Genomic DNA, 22,371 nt, shown 5'->3' on the forward strand with positions numbered 1-22,371 from the left:
GTAGACGGCAGGAAATAATCAAACTCAGGGGCGAAATCAATCAAGTGGAAACAAGAAGAACTATTCAAAGAATCAACCAATCAAGGAGCTGGTTCTTTGAGAAAATCAACAAGATAGATAAACCCTTAGCCAGACTCACTAGAGGGCACAGGGAAAGCATTCTAATTAACAAAATCAGAAACGAAAAAGGAGACTTAACAACAGATCCTGAAGACATCCAAAACACCATCAGATCTTTCTACCAAAGGCTATACTCAACAAAACTGGAGAACCTGGATGAAATGGAGAAGTTCCTAGAGAGGTACCAGGTATCAAAGTTGAACCAAGATCAGGTTAATGATCTAAACAGCCCTATATCCCCCAAAGAAATAGAAGCAGTCATTAATAGTCTCCCAACCAAAAAAAGCCCAGGACCAGATGGGTTTAGTGCAGAGTTCTATCAGACCTTCAAAGAAGTTCTAATCCCAGTTCTTCACAAACTATTCCACAAAATAGAAACAGAAGGTACTCTACCCAACTCATTCTATGAAGCCACAATTACTCTGATACCTAAACCACAAAAAGACCCAACAAAGATAGAAAACTTCAGACCAATATCCCTTATGAATATTGATGCAAAAATCCTCAATAAAGTTCTTGCTAACCGAATCCAAGAACACATCAAAACAATCATCCATCCTGACTAAGTAGGTTTCATCCCAGGGATGCAGGGATGGTTCAATATACGGAAATCCATCAACGTAATCCAGTATATAAACAAACTCAAAGACAAAAACCACATGGTCATCTCATTAGATGCGGAAAAAGCATTTGACAAGATCCAACACCCATTCATGATAAAAGTCTTGGAAAGATCAGGAATTCAAGGCCCATACCTAAACATGATAAAAGCAATCTACAGCAAACCAGTAGCCAACATCAAAGTAAATGGTCAGAAGCTTGAAGCAATCCCTCTAAAATCAGGGACTAGACAAGGCTGTCCACTTTCTCCATACCTATTCAACATAGTACTTGAGAGAAATTCGACAACAAAAGGAGATCAAAGGGATACAAATTGGAAAAGATGAAGTCAAAATATCACTTTTTGCAGATGATATGATAGTATATATAAGTGACCCTAAAAATTCCACCAGAGAACTCCTAAGCCTGATAAACAGCTTCGGTGAAGTAGCTGGATATAAAATTAACTCAAACAAATCAATGGCCTTTCTCTACACAAAGAATAAACAGGCTGAGAAAGAATTTAGGGAAACAACACCCTTCTCAATAGTCCCAAATAATATAAAATATCTTGAGGTGACTCTAACTAAGGAAGTGAAAGATCTGTATAATAAAAACTTCAAGTCTCTGAAGAAAGAAATTATAGAAGATCTCAGAAGATGGAAAGATCTCCCATGCTCATGGATTGGCAGGATCAACATTGTAAAAATGGCTATCTTGCCAAAAGCAATCTACAGATTCAATGCAATCCCCATCAAAATTCCAAATCAATTCTTCAACGAATTAGAAAGTGCAATCTGCAAATTCATCTGGAATAACAAAAAACCTAGGATAGCAAAAACTCTTCTCAAGGATAAAAGAACCTCTGGTGGAATCACCATGCCGGACCTAAAGCTTTACTACAGAGCAATTGTGATAAAAACGGCATGGTACTGGTATAGTGACAGACAAATAGACCAATGGAATAGAATTGAAGACCCAGATATGAACCCACACACCTAAGGTCACTTGATCTTCAACAAGGGAGCTAAAACCATCCAGTGGAAGAAAGACAGCATTTTCAACAAATGGTGCTGCCACAACTGGTTGTTTTCATGTAGAAGAATGCGAATCGATCCATTCCTATCTCCTTGTACTAAGGTCAAGTCTAAGTGGATCAAGGAACTTCATATAAAACCAGAGACACTGAAACTTATAGAGGAGAAAGTGGGGAAAAGCCTTGAAGATATGGGCACAGGGGAAAAATTCTTGAATAGAACAGCAATGGCTTGTGCTGTAAGATCGAGAATTGACAAGTGGGACCTCATGAAACTGCAAAGCTTCTGCAAGGCAAAAGACACCATCAATAAGACAAAAAAACCACCAAGAGATTGGGAAAGGATCTTTACCTATCCTAAATCAGATAGGGGACTAATATCCAATATATATAAGGAACTCAAGAAGGTGGACTCCAGAAAGTCAAATAACCCCATTAAAAAATGTGGCTCAGAACTGAACAAAGAATTCTCACCTGAAGAATACCAAATGGCAGAGAAGCACCTGAAAAAATGTTCAACATCCTTAATCATCAGGGAAATGCAAATCAAAACAACCCTGAGATTCCACCTCACACCAGTCAGAATGGCTAAGATCAAAAATTCAGGTGACAGCAGATGCTGGCGAGGATGTGGAGAAAGAGGAACACTCCTCCATTGTTGGTGGGATTGCAAGCTTGTACAACCACTCTGGAAATCAGTCTGGCGGTTCCTCAGAAAATTGGACATAGTACTACCGGAGGATCCAGCAATACCTCTCCTGGGCATATATCCAGAAGATGTCCCAACCGGTAAGAAGGACACATGCTCCACTATGTTCATAGCAGCCCTATTTATAATAGCCAGAAGCTGGAAAGAACCCGGATGTCCCTCAACAGAGGAATGGATACAGAAATTATGGTACATCTACACAATGGAGTACTACTCAGTTATTAAAAAGAATGAATTTATGAAATTCCTAGCCAAATGGATGGACCTGGAGGGCATCATCTTGAGTGAGGTAACACAATCACAAAGGAACTCACACAATATGTATTCACTGATAAGTGGATATTTGCCCAAAACTTAGGATATCCAAGATATAAGATACAATTTGCTAAACGCATGAAACTCAAGAAGAATGAAGACCAAAGTGTGGACACTGTGCCCCTTCTTAGAATTGGGAACAAAACACCCATGGAAGGAGTTACAGAGACAAAGCTTGGAGCTGTGATGAAAGGATGGACCATCTAGAGACTGCCGTATCCAGGGATCCATCCCTTAATCAGCTTCTAAATGCGGACACCATTGCATACACTAGCAAGATTTTGCTGAAAGGACCCAAAGATAGCTGTCTCTTGTGAGACTATGCAGGGGCCTAGCAAACACAGGAGTGGATGCTCACAGTCAGCTATTGGATGTATCACAGGGCTCCCAATCGAGAAGCTAGAGAAAGTACCCAAGGAGCTAAAGGGATCTGCAACCCTATAGTTGGAACAACATTATGAACTAACCAGTACCCCGAGCTCTTGTCTCTAGCTGCATATGTATAGAAAGATGGCCTATTCGGCCATCACTGGAAAGAGAGGCCCATTGGACTTGCAAACTTTATATGCCCCAATATAGGGGAATGCCAGGGCCAAAAGAATGGGAATGGGTGGGTAGGGAAGTGGGGGGCGCTATGGGGGACTTTTGGGATAGCATTGGAAATGTAATTAAGGAAAATATGTAATAAAAAATATTAAAAATTAAAAAAAAGAAGAAAAATATAAAAACTAGAATAGTTACAATATATATACATTAGCATTTAATAAAATATGATCATTTTCTAAAACTTCTCTTAGAATATATTTTATGCACGACTTTTATGTCTAAAGTATAAGTGTACATTCTATTAAGTATTTTCAGAGTCTATGAGGAGGACAATGTGACAAATCATTCATAAAATTAATTTATGGTTATTACCAATTCTATTTACTTGGAAATAACTATCAAACAAATAAACGCATTCCAGACCTGTCTGAAGTGTTGAATACTATGCTTTCCTTTCAATATATATTTCAGCTCCTTTTTTAGAAACTTTTGTATTGCTGTGCAAGACACCATGATCAAGGCAACTTATAAAAGAAAGCATTTAATTGGGGGATTGTTTACTGTTACAGAGGGTGAGGCCATGTCCATTATACCACAGAATATGGTCGAAAGCAGGCATACTGCTGGAGTAGTAGCTGAGAGATTACATCTTGATTCACAGTTTATAATCAAAAAGATAAAGTGTGCCAGCCATTTGTTTTGAAATATCAAAGCCCACCTCTACTGACACACATTCTTCACCAAACCACACTCCCTAATCCTTTGCAAAATAGTCTACCAACTTGGGGCCACATATTCAAATATATGAGCATATGGGGACAATCTTAGAACAGCCACACTCCTCTTCAGATAGTAAACCAAAACTTGCTCTACAAAGTACATCACATCCACTGAGGACATTACCCACCTCATTTCTTGGTTAGAGAGGCTAAACTTCTGCAGTCAACTGCATCTACTCCACCTTGTACCACTCATTCCCACTCTACAGTCCTCCTTCCATCTCTAGCAAGAAACAGAATACACATGCTGCCAACCCCTGTAACACATTTCAAACATTCACTCAACAATGCAGAGATGAGAGTTTCATACCAAGAAACACTGAAATGACCTGACTCTAAATACCTTGGATCCATTACAAAGAAAATTGCACAGCCAAAACATTTGACCACTCAAAATTAGTACTCCTGCTGGGTGATAAAATATTTCATCCCCAAGATATATTACCTTAAAAAATCCAATTTCAAGAAAAAATATTATATTTTAAATGACAGTTTGATCAAAACATTGTGATAGTGGGTGATTTCAATGCTTCATTCTCACCAATAAATAGATCGTCTCAGAAAACTTAAATTCAGAAACTCTGAAATTCAATGATGTCATAGATACAGTGTACCTAAGAGAACGTTCTACCCAAACACTTCTGAGAAGTCTACAGAATGTTATGCAAGACAGACTACATATTACGACAGAAATCAACTCATAGAAAGTATAGATCAATTGAAATCACACTCTTGATTTCTCTTTGACAACCACGGAAAAAAGATGGATATAGACAAATAGGAATGACAAAATTAAACAAACTCATGTGAGCTAAACAGTATAATAGCAAATCAAAATTTGGTGAGGAAAACAGGGAGCAAATTTAGAATTTTTAGATTGAATGAAAATGCAAATGTGACATATAAAATCTATGGGACATAATATGAAATATAGCCACAAGAGATATGCTATCAGTATTATGTAGCTGTATAAAAACTCAAAAAGATTTCACATAACTTAGTAACTTAATAAGGTGCCCAAGGCTCTAGAAAACCAAGAACAAACAACATCAGCAAAAAGTAGATACAGAGTTGGACAAGATGCTAAACTATTTTTTATTAGATATTTTCTTTATTTACATTTCAAATGTCATCCCCTTTCCTAGTTTCCCCTCCTAAAATCCCCTATCCTCTCCCCACTTCCCCTACCACCCATTTCCATTTCCTGGCCCAGGCATTCCACTTTGCTGGGGTATAGAACCTTCACAGGACCAAGGGCCTCTCCTCCCATTGATGACCAACTAGGTTATCATCTGCTACATATGCAGAGAGAGCCACAAGTGCCTCCGTGTGTTTTCTTTGATTGATGGTTTAGTCCTAAGGAGCTCTGGGATTACTGGTTAGTTCATATTGTTGTTCCTCCTAGAGGGCTGCAAACCCCTTCAGTTCCTTCGGTACTTTCTCCAGCTCCTTCATTGGGGACCCTGAGCTCCGTCTACTGGATGACTGTGAGCATCCACTTCTGTATTAGTCAGGCACTAGCAGAGCCTTTCAGGAGATGGCTATATCAGGCTCCTGTCAGCAATCTCTTGTTGGCATCTGCAATAGTGTTTGGATTTGGTGGTTGTTTATGGGATGGATAGCCAAGTGGGGCAGTTTCTGGATGGTCATTACTTCAGTTTCTACTCTGAACTTTGTCTCTGTAACTCCTTCCATGGGTATTTTGTTCCCACAAAATAGAATAAGAAGGATCAAAGTATCCACACTTTGGTCTTTCTTCTTCTTGAGTTTCATGTGTTTTGCAAATAGTATCTTGGGTATTGTGAGCTTTTGGGCTAATATCCACTTATCAGCAAGGGCATATCATGTGTGTTCTTTTGTGATTGGTTTACCTCACTTAGGATGATATCTTCCAAATCCATCCATCTGTCTAAGAATTTCATGAATTCATTGTTTTTAATAGCTGAGTAGTTCTCCACTGTGTAAATGTACCACATTTTCTGTATCTATTCCTCTGTTAAGGGACATCTGGGTTCTTTAAAGCCTCTTGCTATTATAAATAAGACTGCTATGAACATAGTGGAACATGTGTCCTTATTACAAGTTGGAGCATCTTCTGGGTATATGCCCAGGAGTGATATTGCTGGATCTTCCAGTAGAAATATGTTCACTTTTCTGAGGAACTGCCAAACTGATTTCCATAGTGGTTGTACCAGTTTGCTATCCCACCAGCAATGGAGGAGTGTTCCTCTTTCTCCACATCCTCATCAGATGCTAAACTACTTAAGAGCAGTTACTTCTCTTGTAAAGGATATAGTTCAGTTTCCAGCATCTACATGGCAGGTTATAACTATATATAACTGCAGTTCTTGAGGGTCTGATGACCTTTCATTGCCTTCCTACAGTGTGAGTACCCACCACAGTTAGCCCAAACACTTATATACATAAAAATAAAATAAATCCACCTTTAAAATTTTTCTATAAATATATTATCAAATTCAGGGATAAAATTAATGAAATGGAAAAATACAAATAATTAATGAGATAAAAATCAGGTTCTTAACCATATCAACCAACCAGACTCCTCAGAATTCCCTGGGACTAAGCCATCAACTAAGGAGTACACATGGCTCCAGCTGCATATGTAGCAGAGGATGACCTTCTCAGGCATTAATGGGAGGAGAGGTCCTTGGTCCTATGAAGGCTTGATAGATGCCCCAGTATAGAGGAATGGAGGGAGGGGAGGTAGGAGTGGGTGGATGGGTAGAGGAACAGCCTCATAGAAGCAGGGGTAGGCAGAATGGGATAGGGTATTATCGGGAGTGGGGGAAACTGGGAAAGGGGATAATATTTGAAATATTAATAAAGAAAATATCCAATAAAAAGTAAAAACAAAAGGAAAAAAGTTGATTGCTATATATATATGTGTATATATATATATATATATATATATATATATATATATCAGGATCTTTGAAAAGTTTAATAACATTGACAAACCATTAGCACATTTGACCAAAAATTTAGTGAGATTGCAAATTAATAAAATTAGAGATGAAAAGGAGATAGTAAAGCAAGCCTTAAGGACATTCAGAGAATTATAGACACATACTTTAAAGTTATATCTAACCAAATTAACACCAGGAGAACACAGCTAACAACACCAGTGTAGCAGTGTTCATAGTGGCTCACAGGGACTGAAGCAACTATCACAGAGTATGCATGGGTTTGCTCTAGATATTCTCTCTCTATGTTAGGGTTATTAGCTTTGTATTTCTATCGGACTCTTAACAGCAGGAATGTGAGCATATCTGATGTTATATTGTCTCCTCTCGGGATCCTTTTCCTCTTACTATGCTGCCTTGCCCTGCCTTGATGTAACTTTTTATGCCATGTTTGGCTGATATCCTTCGGGTGTCTGCTTTTTTTTTTCTAATGATAGATGGAAGAGGAGAGGGCCTTTGGGAGAGTGGAGGGGTTGCTGTGACAAGTGGAGGGTGAGGAAACTAAGGTTGGAATATACTGAAATTAAATAAAAAACCAAAGCAAATAAAAACAAGCATAGATAAAATTTTCCATATGCACAACCTATTAAAATCCAAATCCAGATGAAGTTAATAATTGAAAATATAACATTGAGAAAGAAATATTTAATTACTTAATATTTAAGTAATTAAATATATCTCAACTCAATAAAAGTCCCAAAGTCCAAAGGTCAGGGCAGAATTCTCCTAGACATTCAATGAACTAATGTGACTATTACTTGTTAGACTGCAGAGTAAAGGAAAAAGTCCACATTCTTTTTATAAATCCATTATTTGATATCCAAACAAGACCAACAAAAAAAGAAATTTTAAGCCAGTATCTTTCGTGAACATATATACCAAACTTCTCAATACAATAATTGCAAATTAGATTCATCCAGGAGATGCAAGGGTAAATCAAGATACATAAAATTCACACAAATTGACTAAAGGGCAGATCCATTATTATCTTATTATATCTGGAAAATACCTCTGATAAAATCTCCAATCCATTCATGAATAAAAATTCTGGAAAAATATGGATGTGGGGAACAGGTCTCAACATGATAAAGGCAATATACATTAATCATCATATTAAATGGAGAAACATCCACAGCATTGCCAAAAATATGAAAATAACAAGTCTTTCAATTGTTCTAAATAGTACTTGAAGTCTTTGCTAAAGCAGTAAGTGAATGATGTTAAGGAAATGGAAGATGTCAAAAATATCTTATGAAGATGATATAATTCTTTATATAAAAGACATTAAATACATTACCAGAAATACCCTAGAACTTATAAAGACATCCAGCAATGTAATAGAATACTAAAGTACCATAGAGACATTTGCAGCCTTTTCTATTTACCAAATGGAAAAAAAATGAGAAAAGAAATCAAGGAAGCAATACCATCAAAAATTTCCTCAAACTGAAAATTAAATTCTTGGAATAAAATTAAAAAAGAAATGTAAGCATTGCACAATGAAAATGTTAAAACACTAAAAAAGAAACTGAGGCAGTCACCTCAGAGAGATGGAAAACCTCTCAGGCTCATGGATTAGCAGGATTAATAGTGTGAAAATGGCCATCCTACAAAAAACAATCTACAAATTCAAAGTAATCTTCACCAGGATTCCAATAGAATTCTTTACAGAAATAGAAAATTCTTAATTTTTACATAAAAATGCAAAGGACAAAGCAGAGTCAAAACAATCCAGAACAACAGCAAAACAACAGCTAGAGGCATTGTCATCCTAGATTTAAAGTGGTGCTACAAAGCTATAGTAACTAAAACTATGGTAATAGCATAAACACAACAACATTGCTCAATGGAGCAGACATAAAGGCTCAGATGTAAATCTAGACATAAAGGCTCAGATGTAAATCTAGACACTGACAGCCACATGAGTTCTTGTCACAGAAGCAAAAACCAAAACAATACAAAACTAAACAACAACAACAAAACTCATAGAGATTGAGACTTCATCCTCTTCATCCTCATCACTCACCATGCAGAAAAACTCAACTCTAAATGCATCAAGAACTTTAACATAAGACCTAATACCCCCAGTCTCATAGAGGGGAAAATTGGAAGTATGTTTGTAGTTCTCTAGTAAAATGCTTTCTGAATAGAGCTCTAATAGTGTATCTTTTCAAACCAACAATTATCAACGGTAATCTCATGAACCTTTAAAACAATCCTTATGGGAAAGGACACAATTATAGTGATGGGCCAACGTACAGAAGCAGAAAAATCTCTACCAACCATATGTCTTAGAAACTCTATAATATAGAGAATTCATATCTAAAATTACAAAGAACACCAAAACTTAAACATTAAGGAATAATACAATCCAATTGAAAATAGGTCTTGGATCTAAACTGAGTTATCAAAAATGAATATACAAAAGGCTTAGAAACAATATAAAAACATTTAACATTCTTATCTATTCAGGAAAGACAAATTGAAGCTACTTTGAGATTTCATCTTATCCCAGGCAGAATGGGTATGATTTTAAAATTTACAAATGCTGTATGGATGTGGAGAGATGGGAAGAGCTACTCGGTGGGAATGCAAACTGATGAGAGCATGGCAGAAACCAGCATGGAGCTTTCTGAAAGAACTGAAAGCACTGTATATCACATGGGCACTAATCATACCACTCTCAGACATACATGCAAAGGACTTCATATTCTATCATGGCAATACCTTATCATATATTTCTGTTGTTGCTTTATACACGAGTCAGGGAATTGAAACAGTCTACATTTCCATCAGCTGACCGATGAAAGAAGGTATATTTTCACAATGAACTATTACTCAGATATTAAGTTAATGGGCATTTGAAATTCACAGATAAGTGGATGGAGGTAGAGTATGGTAAGGCAGACACACACATGCAGAGAGAGAGAGGGGAGGGAGAGGGAGAGGGAGAGGGACAGGAGAAGGGAGAGAGGGAGAGAGGGAGGGGGAGGGGAGGGGGAGAGGGAGAGGGAGAGGGAGAGAAAGGAGAGGGAGAGGGAGGAGAGAGGATCCTGTGTTTTCTCTTACTTGTGGATGTTAACATTGAATCATCAAATATGTGTATTTTGTTAGAAAGCACACAGAGGTCAGGAAATTACTAAGGCAACATGGGGAAGTGACTTTCAAGAAAAGAAAAACAGAAATCTTTGGTATAAAGAGTTAAAATGGAATTGTAGCAAGGAAGGGTTAAATTAGAGTATGGCAGGGCAGCATAGAGCAGAAAATACTGTGAGGGGTAAATAACACCAAAAACTTTTTCAAAAAAATTATATCAAATGCTATTTGATAGAAGCTTCCTAAATATGTATATATACACATACACAAAAACGATTAAAAATACTCATTAGACTATATTGGGACAAGAATGTTCCTACTAGTTGAGTCACAATGTAAAAAGTAACAAGTCTAGTGCTCAGAATATTTTACATCTATTGGAGGTTTTGACTAGTGAGGCCCTAAGTCCCCAAACATTACAGATTGTTGTCAATGATTTTTGTGACACTCTGAAAGTGGGTAAGACCCCATTTCTGAAGACATCACATACTTGAGTCATAGAACATAAAGACATTAAGCTGGTTCCAAACCAGAATAATCATCATTATGGGTTACTTTCATAGTATAGGGAGATGGAATGCTCAAAACAGAGGAGCGAAGTAACCATCAATCTAATCCAGCCATGATTTCCTGTGAGCTACAATAGTGATTATCCTGGCAAGAAATGAGTTCTGGTGCTATAGAGACATAAACGTTATCGGAGCAACCAATCACTTTTGATTGGCTTTAAAAACAGCTTCACAATATGAAACCTATTTCTATCACCATTGTCTGGCCATATATATCATGAAACCTAGAAGAGAACATAAAATTATAATTCCGTGATGTGGACATAGTAATGAATTAACTCTAAGTGACTTTTGAGTTATACTCATAAATCCATGTATCTCTAAGCCCTCTTATAGAAGGCTATATTAGTGATTAAGAGATACCTCCAAATATTTAATAGAATAAGAATGAAAAAATATTCAGCTCTAAATCAAATATATATCATCTTAAAATATATATTTATTTAACCATATATAATATAAAAATTATATATATACTAGCTGGTTTTGTGTCAACTGGACACAAGCTGGAGTTATCACATTTTCAGTTGAGAAAATGCCTCCCTGAGATCCAGCTGTAAGGCATTTTCTCAATTAGTGATCAAGGGGGAGGAGACCTTGTGGGTGGTGCCATTCCTGGACTGGTAGTCTTAGGTTCTATAAGAAAGCAAGCTGAGAAAACCAGGGGAAGCAAGCCAGTAACATCCCTCCATGGCCTCTGGGTCAGCTCCTGCTTCCTGACCTTTTCGAGTTCCATTCCTGACATCCTTTGGTGATTAACAACAATGTGGAAGTGTAAGCTGAATAAAGCCTTTCCTCCCCAACTTACTTCTTGGCCATGATGTGTTTTTTTTTTTTTTTTAACAAGACTGTGAAAAACTGTAAAGAACAGAGGTGATTAATGACTAAAAAGAAATACTATCTTTTATACATTGCAGAATATTTGCACATGTGAACTCACAGCAATTTTTAGAACATGCATATTCAAGACATGTGCAAGCCCAAGTCATATTAAATCTGAGCACAGAGAGGGCACCTCACAACAAAGTTACATCCAGGATGATATTAGCATTTGTTAATTATTGGGGGATAGAGGATCATTTTTAGGAGTGTTACCCCTGATAACCTGGCAATGCTCTAATAGAAGCCCACATATCCAAGAATATATCGGCTGCACAAATTGGCCTTGATGGGAGGATAAATGGAACACAAATTAGGGTGGATAGGGAAGGGGAGTGTATCTAGGAAGACTTTGGGGAGGGTGGGTGAATATGGTCTAATACCTGTTTTATAAAATTCTTAAAGAACTAATAAAAATATACTTTTTAAAAAATTACAGGCAACTACTAAAATAGTGTTATGTTTATAAAAAGGGTAATTTGTTTGAACAAAATTCTAAAAGCTGTATAGATCTACATACTAGCATTGTTTGCTATTCCTAGAATTAAAAATACAATTGAGTTCATTTGGGTTAATCAGCTCATAGAGAAGATCTATGAAGCAGAAAATTCTACTTTCTTTTTCCTGCACCTGTAGAGATTTGACCAATTATCTCCTGTGATCTCATTCCAGTCAATGTTTCCTTTATTATTTTAACTTTTCAAGATGGATCTTTTTCTCTTCCTGAGCCTTCTTTGTCTCTTGAACTTGTATAGACGCAATTTTCATTTTATTTACTAAACAACTGCTATGCTCTTTTTTTTCTATTTCAGTACAATTAAGACAGTGTAAACCATCTTTAGACATTACTATGTGACTCCAGGGTAAACAGACCCACATTTGAGAACCAATGGTTCAAGAGTGTGTTCCATTGTACAATTGTTTTCTATAGCACATCCCTTTAAGCATGTTTCTGGTGTTATTTTACTGCTTATGCAAAAAGAAATGTCTATTCATTCAGCATATGGTACAAATGACACCCAAACAGAAACCTTGCCAAACTGTAGAAATGATGCCATCTTAAGTTTAATTAAATGAACCAAGATGGATAGTTACTTACAGGAGCATTGTGGAGTCAAAGAGAACAGCATCTCTGAGAAGCTCAGCTTGGCTATAGAATCCAGAAATTGTCCTTGATATAGTCATGCTTTCAGTTAGCTTCATATATCCTATAGAGTACAGCATTCCCAAGGAAGTGTTCAGGTAGGTCACAGACAGAAGTAGTGCTTGAAATTCAAATTGAGGAGCCTATGACTTTTACCCTTCAAGGAATGCTAACACGCTCATTACTATAAGGACAAAATTAACTGTATCTGATTAGTTTAGCTTATTTTAGGACCATAACTAGAGTCCACGTCATGATGTAAATGACCAGAACTATTTTTGTTCCATGAAGACTAAGAGCAATCTAATGTCTTAGGAAATAAGTCCAAGTTCTTTACTCTATTTCCAGATATATTTTCATCAACACTTTTTATGTATAGATGTATGTATGAAACTATTGTTTAATGTTTTCTGAAAATTAAAACATAAGGCCAGGTTCTATATCCTAACCATACTAACCTTTATAAGTTTTTCTTAGTATTTATGAAATACTGTACACACTAGGCAATGAAAGCATTTTGCATTTTGCAAACGCAAATTTTAGAAGGTTTTAGGTATGCAAATTATATTCATTTTAAGGAAAAATCGTCAAAAGCCTTTCTGTTGGAGCCAAGGATATCTTTGTTTACTGATTTTCAGCCACATTGAGACTAGTAAACAGGATTTTAATCTATGAGCTTGATTAAAATCCAAATGTATTTGGAGGAACTTATAGGCATTGTACTACTGTTGCATGAGTCAGTACATCTGGAATGGCTTGATAAATGCTTAATTGTTAGCAGTTCAGGTCCTTTAGTAACACTTGATAGCAGTAGCTAGCATAATGATGCCTGAAATTATTAAAGGCAATACTATTGGGTTTTTTTAACCTTTCAGTCAGCTCTCTCATTCCACAAGCACATATGTCAGCAGATTGCAAAGTATCTTCCATTTATTAGTCTTTGCATGTAATCTACTGGCAATTGTATTTATTTTTTGGATTGTCACTAGGTAGGGCCTCATCATTGAACTGCTCACAGGGAACTAAAGATACTCGCCTTGAGATATTTCAGTAATTTTGTGGTTGTCTCTTGTCCTGTTTTCCTATTTATTTTTATTTTTTACTGGACATTTTCTTTATTTACATTTCAAAGGTTATCCCCTTTCCCGGTTTCCCTCCCTCCCAGAAAACCTCTATCTCAACCTCCCTCTCCATGCTTCTATGAGTGTGTTCCTCTACCCACCCACCAACTCCCACCTCCCTGCCCTCAATTACCCTACACTGGGCCATCTATCAATCCTTCATAGGACCAAGGACCTCTCCTTCCACTGATGCATGACAAAGCCACCCTCTTCTACATATGAAGCTGGAGCCACATGTACTCCTTTGTTGATGGCTTAGGCCCTGGGATTTCTGGGGGGTCTGGTTGGTTGATATTGTTGTTCTTCCTATGTGGCTGCAACCCCCTTCAACTCCTTCATTCTCTTCTCTAACTCCTCTATTAGGAACCCCATACTCATTCCAATGGTTGGCTGCTAACATCCTCCTCTGTATTTGTAAAGCTCTGGCAGGGCCTCTCAGGAGACAGCCATATCAGGCTCCTTTCAGCATGCACTTCTTGGCATCCACAATAATGTCTGGGTTTGGTAACTGTATGTGGGATGACTCTCCAGGTAGGACAGTATGTGGCCTTTCCATGTGGCCTCTCTATGTGTAGTCTCTACTCTACACTTTATAAATGCTTTGTTACTTGTCTTCTGGGAAAAGTTTTGCCAACTCTGTTGAAGGCTAGATGTTGTCTTTGTACACTAGAACTGTGTTTATTCCTTTGGATTTTATAGAATCTCACAATTAAGAGATTGATTTGAGTGTCACAAGGCATATTTGATTTATGAATAGAGTAAGACTGTAAAATCTATAAGGACTTATTAATGAACTCAACTGAATATGTGTTATGACAAGATTATAGGCTTAACGGTAAAGTTGTTGAACATTTTGGCTTAAAATTTGTGTGGTTATATGCTATGTTGACAGGGGTTAGATTTGTGATGGCTCATATAGATTTCATTCACCACAGGAACAGGTTCAAAGCTCAGACCTGAATCTCTTTCTAGCTTTACTGAACTGTTCTGCTTATATCACAGTCTTCCAAAACAGGTGTTACATGTAGTCCTTTGTACAATTTTAACTAGAAACTGCATTGAATCTACAGCTGATCACCCAAATTATTGCTTTCTTGAGAGTCTTTTCTTGATGTTTCTTTTTAATCCCATCTATATTGACGTATTGCATTATAGACCCAATTCACTGTCCAGTTATTGTCAATTACTGATGCTAAGGTCTACCACATCCTTTCCTGCTCCTCTGGTGTGACACAAAAAGAAAAACAGATATTCTAAAGAAAAGCACATCGATCCCTCCTTGAACTTCTTGTGATATGACCATGTTTAAACTCATAAGGTTAGTTTGTTCACCAGGTACAAAGCAGTTGGGAGTAAATATGCAATACTATTCTATTCTGTATCATCAAAGGAATGAACAAGGAAGCAAGAAGTCTGCCAAGTACATAATTTAGTCAGAATTCTGTATAGATTTCAGAAATGGCCACCAGATTTTTTACTTTTCATAATCATCAAATTTGTAATAGAAATTATCAAAGTGTATTCAAATGGTTATGACACAATAAAATAACATCATGTGCTTGTTTTTAAGCCACTGAATCCACTTGTTACTGCCAGTATACACGTGGATGTGAGGCTGTGCACTTTAACTTTGGTATCCTATCAGAACCATAACCATAAAAATGACATTAGCTCCTCAGCCAGTGGTAGTGAGCTCCTCTTTCTTTCATGTGAGAATTTTAGCTGACTTGACCTTGTGAATATCTTATGTATGTAGTCCAGGACATTGTGAATTCATTTGTGCAACTACCCTTCCATATCTGGAAATCAATATTTCTTGAGAGTTCTAAAATTCCTCTGACTCTTACATTTTGTCACCACCTCATCCATGAATACTAAATTTGAGTGTGATATACATTTTTCTTCAGAGTGGAGCACTAATAGCCTTTTATTCTCTGCACTCTGACCACTTGTAAGCCTTTGTATTAATCTTCACTACTGCAAAATGAAATTTTAATGATGTGAGTTGAGAATTTCACTGATCTATGTTTATAAAGATAAGCTATTGTGGGGGCAGTTAAATCTCTGTCTACTTAGTAGAAATAAGCCTCATTTATGGCCTTTATTATATCTAGCTATAGGTTTAAAGCTCAGTTCACAGTACTAGTGATGCATTTCATCTTGAGGGGGGAGTCCTTATCTCTAATCATATAAAGGTTGCTCAGTCCCATAGCATTCATGCCTCTATAACAGCAGAGTTAATATATTGCCAGACTAGTCCTTTTCATAGTCCACACGGTTCATTTTTGTGTAAGACTATTGATTATGTTCCTCCATCAACAGAATACAAGAGCAAGTTTTGGCACCATGAATGATAGCTAATACAAGTGAGATTTCCAGTCAATACATGATTGAATTCTTCATGGTTTATGAGTCTAGCATGTGGTGTCTTCAGCAATTGGTTTTATCATTATTTTCTGCAGGATAACTGCTATACTGAGAGTTTCTATTGCTGTGATTAAGATATGAACAAAAGCAACTTGGAGAGGAAAGTGTTTATATGCTTCCATATAACAAACAGGTAACAACTGAAAGCAGTTAGAGTGGGAACTTAAACAGAGATGGAATCTCGAGGCAGGGGATGATGCAGACTAATTGTTTTCTAGTGGTTTCTTTATCTTGCTTATAACACCCATGACCATCAGCACAGAGGTGGCTCCTCCCAAAATGGTCTGGACCTTTCAACATAAATCAAAAATTAAGAAAATGTCCCACAGGTTTGCATACAGCCTGGTATTATAAAAACATCTCAGTTTGAGGGTCTGTGCTCCTCTATTAGTCTAGCTTGTATCAAGTTGACATTAAAAAAAAAAGACAAAGCCACCCCCAACAACAACAAATTAGCCAGCACAGCAACTAAGAACAATAAATACAATCTGTAGTATTTAGGGGATTTATGGTACATCCCTGACGAACACTTCAAAGAGACAAAATCCACAGCTGGCACCGGTTTTGTTTGTTTGTTTGTTTGTTTGATTGTCAATGTTGTATTGGGAGACATTATGCCAGTTTATAGCATAACTCCACATATACCCCTTTGATATAAAAATACATATATATTTTATGAGGCTACTAAAATTATAGAGTTTTACATAGCCCTTCCAGAGTTCTTTAGTGTTTCAATATCTCTTCTTGCTTCAACATTTTCTCCCATCCCCTCATTTTAATTCTTTGTGATTCATGACTTGTCCAGTTCTTTTCAAATCATGTGTGCTCCACTTTCCTCCCTCAATTGAAATCTCAGCATTTCCCTTGGGTATAACATTTTTCTCATATGTTCAATAGTAACTAGACAACTAGTCTCTTTCCATTTATAGATGCTATGAATAAAGCTGTAGTGACATGGATGAAGATGCATCTCTGTAGTAAAATATGGAGATCTTTGGCTATATGCTCAGAAATGACACAGCTGGGTTACACAGTACAATTTTTCCCTATGTTCTAAAGGAAAATTATGATTTTCATGGCAGTTTCATGAAGTTACATGTGAATTAGGCCCCCAAATGGTTAGATGCATATATGACTTAAATGTAGTCCTAAGTACAGAATCATTTCATGTACCGTGTCTCAGAAAGAATAAAAGATGAAAGATATTTACCTATCGCTTCTTCATTGTAGAAACATTGTGACCTGCTGCCACCTCTTCTTTGCTATGATGAACTTTGACCCATTGCAACATAATGCACAAAAAACTTCTTTGTGCTACAGTTTGTTTTGTTAGGTTTTTTATCATAGCTGTGATAAATTCTGTAGGTGTCTACAAAGCACTTGTCTTTCTAATTTTGAGGCACACCCAGGACTACTAAGATGCCTTGATGTAAGGAGATCCCATTGCTTTGGACTGGCTAAGATTAATTGTGAGACCTGTGTTATTTTCACTATAGAACTTGGCTATGTCACTTGGATCCTTATATCTGACAGACTCTAGGAAAAGCCTTTGACCACAATGTGTTTATCACCAATTTCTGTCCTCAAAATACTTTCTGATTTCTGTCTAGTTGAATGTCTTAGGTAAGTGAATAAAATTCATGGAATTTCTGAAATACAGTTGGGGCAGTGAACAAGCTGTGCATGGATGTGGGGACAGAGACATGAAAAAAAAAAACTGAGGTTGTGTAGATGTGAAAAACATCCCACATCAGACTTACAGTGTACATTTTCAACCCAGAGTACACTGATAAGAACAGATATCTTATAGGGACCACTCATGGTGTGACCAGAGTGCACAGTACCACCTCAAAATGGGAAATTTATGAAAAACTTATGTTTTTCTTTGAAAATGAGACAAGAGCTATCACAAGGTCACCCTTTGTCAATTCAACATACAACCATATCTCTTTATGCCATGACTAATTTCAAAATAAAAAGCAGTAACTAGATCATTATTATGCCTAATATGATTTGACTATTCCATGTACAATGCAAACATATTACATATTTTAGGATAGGTGGAAATGCCCCTTGAAGAACATTACTTTAGTATATAAAAACTTAAATGTGATAATCACTGATATTATCTCAACTTATGTTATATTATATGATAAAGAAATCGAGGAAAGAAAACACAAATATCCGCAGAAACTCCTTTTTAACAAAGCAGGAGAGAAACATGTCAATTATAATTATAAATATTTATATATATAAAGATTATATATATAATATATTTATATCATATATTAAATACAAATATATAAATTATGTATTATATACAAAATAGAAATAATTAATAATGTTATATATACATACTTAGCATATATTATATATATTATGATATATATGTATATAATTATTATTCTCATTTATGCAGCTGGTCATGTATTCTTAACTGACATTTCTATAACTAAATTTCTCTATTACCTATTTGGCATTCATCTATTCTCAGTTCTTTAGCCTGTTTTGTTTTTGTTCTTAGACAAATGATTCATACCTTTATTACTGAAGGGTCTTAGTCCTTTGTTATCATGTCTGCATTGGGTTGTAGTTTTCCATTGACTTTTATCACAGGCCATGGTAATATCAAGAGATGCCCTAAAGGTTCTCCTGCACTCTAGAAATAATCATTCTTACCCCCATAGTGCAGAAGCAATTCAATTTCCCCTTGGTAATCTGGATCAATCACCCTTCCTAATTCTATTATTGCCTTCTCAGCCTGTGGGCCTAAGGGCACCAGAAACCCAAAGTGGCCATGGGGAAGTCTGAGTTTCCAGCTCAATGGAATGTTTCTGTGTTTTCTGGCTGGAGTCCTCTACACTTTGGTAAACAAAACAAAACAAAAAAGACAATACAAGCATCTAGTTCAGCAGAAGTTAAGGTTGTGAGAATACAGTGAGTGGAACTATTTTCTCTTCCATCCTTTGATTATTGAGCACATGAATAAATCGTACAATACATTGGATACATAGTCAAAACATATACTGCATTCTGGAGAACTCTATGACAGTCCTACAGATGTTTGTTACCTAACTGGTGCTTTTTTCAAATTGGATATTTTATTTATTTATGTTTCAAGTGTTATCCACTTTTCCCCGGTTTCCCCCTCTGGAACCCTTCTATACCATTCCCCATCCCTGCTTCTATGAGGGTGCTCCACCCCCACCCATCATGAATGGGTGTTGGATTTTGTCAAATGCTTTCTCAGCAGCTAATGAGATGATCATGTGGTTTTTGTCTTTGAATTTGTTTATATAGTGGATTACATTGATTGATTTCTGTATATTGAACCATCCCTGCATCCCTGAGATGAAGCCTACTTGGTCTTGATGGATGATTGTTTTGATGTGTTCTTGGATTCGGTTTGTGGGAATTTTATTGAGTATTTTTGCATTGATATTCATAAGGGAAATTGGTCTGAAATTTTCTATCTTTGTTGGGTCTTTGTGTGATTTAGGTATCAGAGTAATTGTAGCTTCATAGAAATAATTTGGTAGAGTACTTCTATTTTTATTTTGTAGAATAGTTTGAGGAGAATTGGAATTATAATAGCCAGAAGCTAGAAAGAACCCAGATGTCCCTCAACAGAGGAATGAATACAGAAAATGTGGTACATTTACACAATGGAGTACAATGCAGCTGTTAAAAACAATGAATTTATGAAAATATATAGTATATAATTCTTAGACAAATGGATGGATCTGGAGGATACCATCGTGAGTGAGGTAACCCAATCACAAAAGATCACATATGATATGCACTCACTGATAAGTGGATATTAGCCCAGAAGCTTAGAATACCCAAGGTACAATTTGCAAAACACATTAAACTCAAGAAGAAGGAAGACCAAAGTGTGGGTACTTCAATCCTTCTTAGAAGGGGGAACAAAATACCCATGCATAGGGGAGAGGGGAGAGGGGAGAGGGGAGAGGGGAGAGGGGAGAGGGGAGAGGGGAGAGGGGAGAGGGGAGAGGGGAGAGGGGAGAGGGGAGAGGGGAGAGAGAGGGGAGAGGGGAGAGGGGAGAGGTGGGAGAGGGGAGAGGTGGGAGAGGGGAGGTGGGAGAGGTGGGAGAGGGGAGAGGTGAGAGAGGGGAGGTGGGAGAGGGGAGGTGGGAGAGGGGAGAGGAGAGAGGGGAGAGCCTGTTTGACTTCCTACCTTGTTGAGAGTGTTGAGGGCTGCCTGCACTGCAGTAAGGGCTGGCTTGGCTTTAGCCTGGTCCTCCTCACAGTCCTTCTGTTTCTGCTGTACCTCCAGCATGATCAGGGTCACCTTCTGCTCCTTTTCGTCAGCAATGGCTTTCTCCCTGCTCACGTTTCTGGTCTCCACACCCACCACCTGAATCAGCTTGTCTGTATCTTCATTCTTCTGCCTCAGCTCCACTTCCTGGGTGACAAGCTTGGCTTTCAGATCATCCACCTGCATCAGGGAACACAGAGCTCATGAGGAGCAGATCAGAGTCACAGTGCTCATGGCTCCCTAGAACTAATTCTGTAGAACAGACCCGAGAACTTATTCAAGAACACAGAGATGGAAAACTGCATTCTTAAGTGGACCTAAACTCCTTGGACTGGGGAAAAAGAAAAGGCATACAGGATACTCTTAGGTGTGGTGGAATATTCTGAAATCCACACGCCTTCTCCTTGTTGCCCAAATCATATGGGATACCTTTCACTTAATTAGTGCTTATGTTTGTTATAACTCCACAGGGCGGCATCCATGTTTGCTGCTTGTACTAGTCACAGTAACCAGGAAATGAAACTAGTTAAGTTTCATTACAAAGACAAAGTTACAGAGACAAAGTTACAGAAATAAAGTTCTGAGAAGAGACTGAAGCAATGACCATCTAGAGACTAACCCACCTGGGCACCCATCCCATAAACAACCACCAAACCCAGACACTATTGCAGATGCCAACAAGATTTTTCTGACAGGAGCCTGATATAGCTGTCCCCTGAGAGGCTCTGCCAATGCCTGGCAAACACAGAAGTGGATGCTCACAGTCATCCAATGGACTGAGCACAGGGTCCCCAATGAAGGACCTAGAGAAAGTACCCAAGGAGCTGAAGGGGTTTGCAGGCCCCTAGGAGGAACAACAATATGAACTAACCAGTAACCCCAGAGCTCCCTGGAACTAAACCACCAAAGAAAACACATGGTGGGGTTTGTGTCTCTAGCTGCATATGTACCCTAGTCAGTCATCAATGGGAGGAGAGGCCTTTGGTCGATGTGAAGGTTCTATGCCCCAGTATAAGGGAATGCCAGGGCCAGGAAGCAGGAGTGGTGGGTTGGGGAGCAGAGGGAGGGGAAGGGGATAGGGGATTTTTGGAGAGGAACGTAGGAAAGGGGATAACATTTGAAATGTAAATAAAGGAAAAACCACTCATAAAATTAGGGGAAGAGAGATACAAATATAACACAGCAAAAGATGTATATTAGAAATACAAGAAGTATATTTAGACAGCATGATGATAAAGATGAAAAACAGGCTACAGACCCCTAGCTTGCTATTTCACTCACTGTGAGTCCATGTGAGCCTTGATTAGGTTGGCCATGTTCTCCTCTGACACAGTGTTTTTAACATTTCTTCTACAACCATCAGCGTACCCTGATCTCTAAGAAGAGGGCCATGATGAAAACCTTCAATTTAGACTCTCTCTGTATAATGTCTGACTTGGGGGTGGGGTGGGGGTGTCTCTGTAACGATTTCCATCTACTCCCAAAGGAAGTTTTTCTGATATGATTGGCCAATGCACAGGTTTATGAGTATAGCAGAATATCTTTAAGAAACATTTAACTGATTTTTTTGCCTGTTATTTTTTACTGTACCCTAAGTTCTGAGCACTCAGACAGTGTAGGACATTGGCTCCCTATTGAACAATGGACCTCAAGTTAAACAAAACATTAGTTGGCCACTCAAACAAATTCTATGCCATCATTGTCTTAGCACATATTACACGAAAGACTTGTAAGTCAAGAAGTGTATGGCAGGATTGGTGTCCAGAT

At 37.5% G+C, this 22,371-nt stretch overlaps 1 pseudogene; it reads right to left on the reverse strand.

Annotated features, from left to right (window-relative positions):
* LOC110308481 (lysophospholipid acyltransferase LPCAT4-like) overlaps window positions 1-21,996 on the reverse strand; it is a 39,353-nt pseudogene extending 17,357 nt beyond the window's left edge.
* Window positions 21,997-22,371: the final 375 nt, after the last annotated feature.

Source organism: Mus caroli, unplaced genomic scaffold (genome assembly GCF_978045245.1).
Source record: "Mus caroli unplaced genomic scaffold, Mus_caroli_1 scaffold_15, whole genome shotgun sequence".
Classification (NCBI taxonomy): Eukaryota; Metazoa; Chordata; class Mammalia; order Rodentia; family Muridae; genus Mus; species Mus caroli.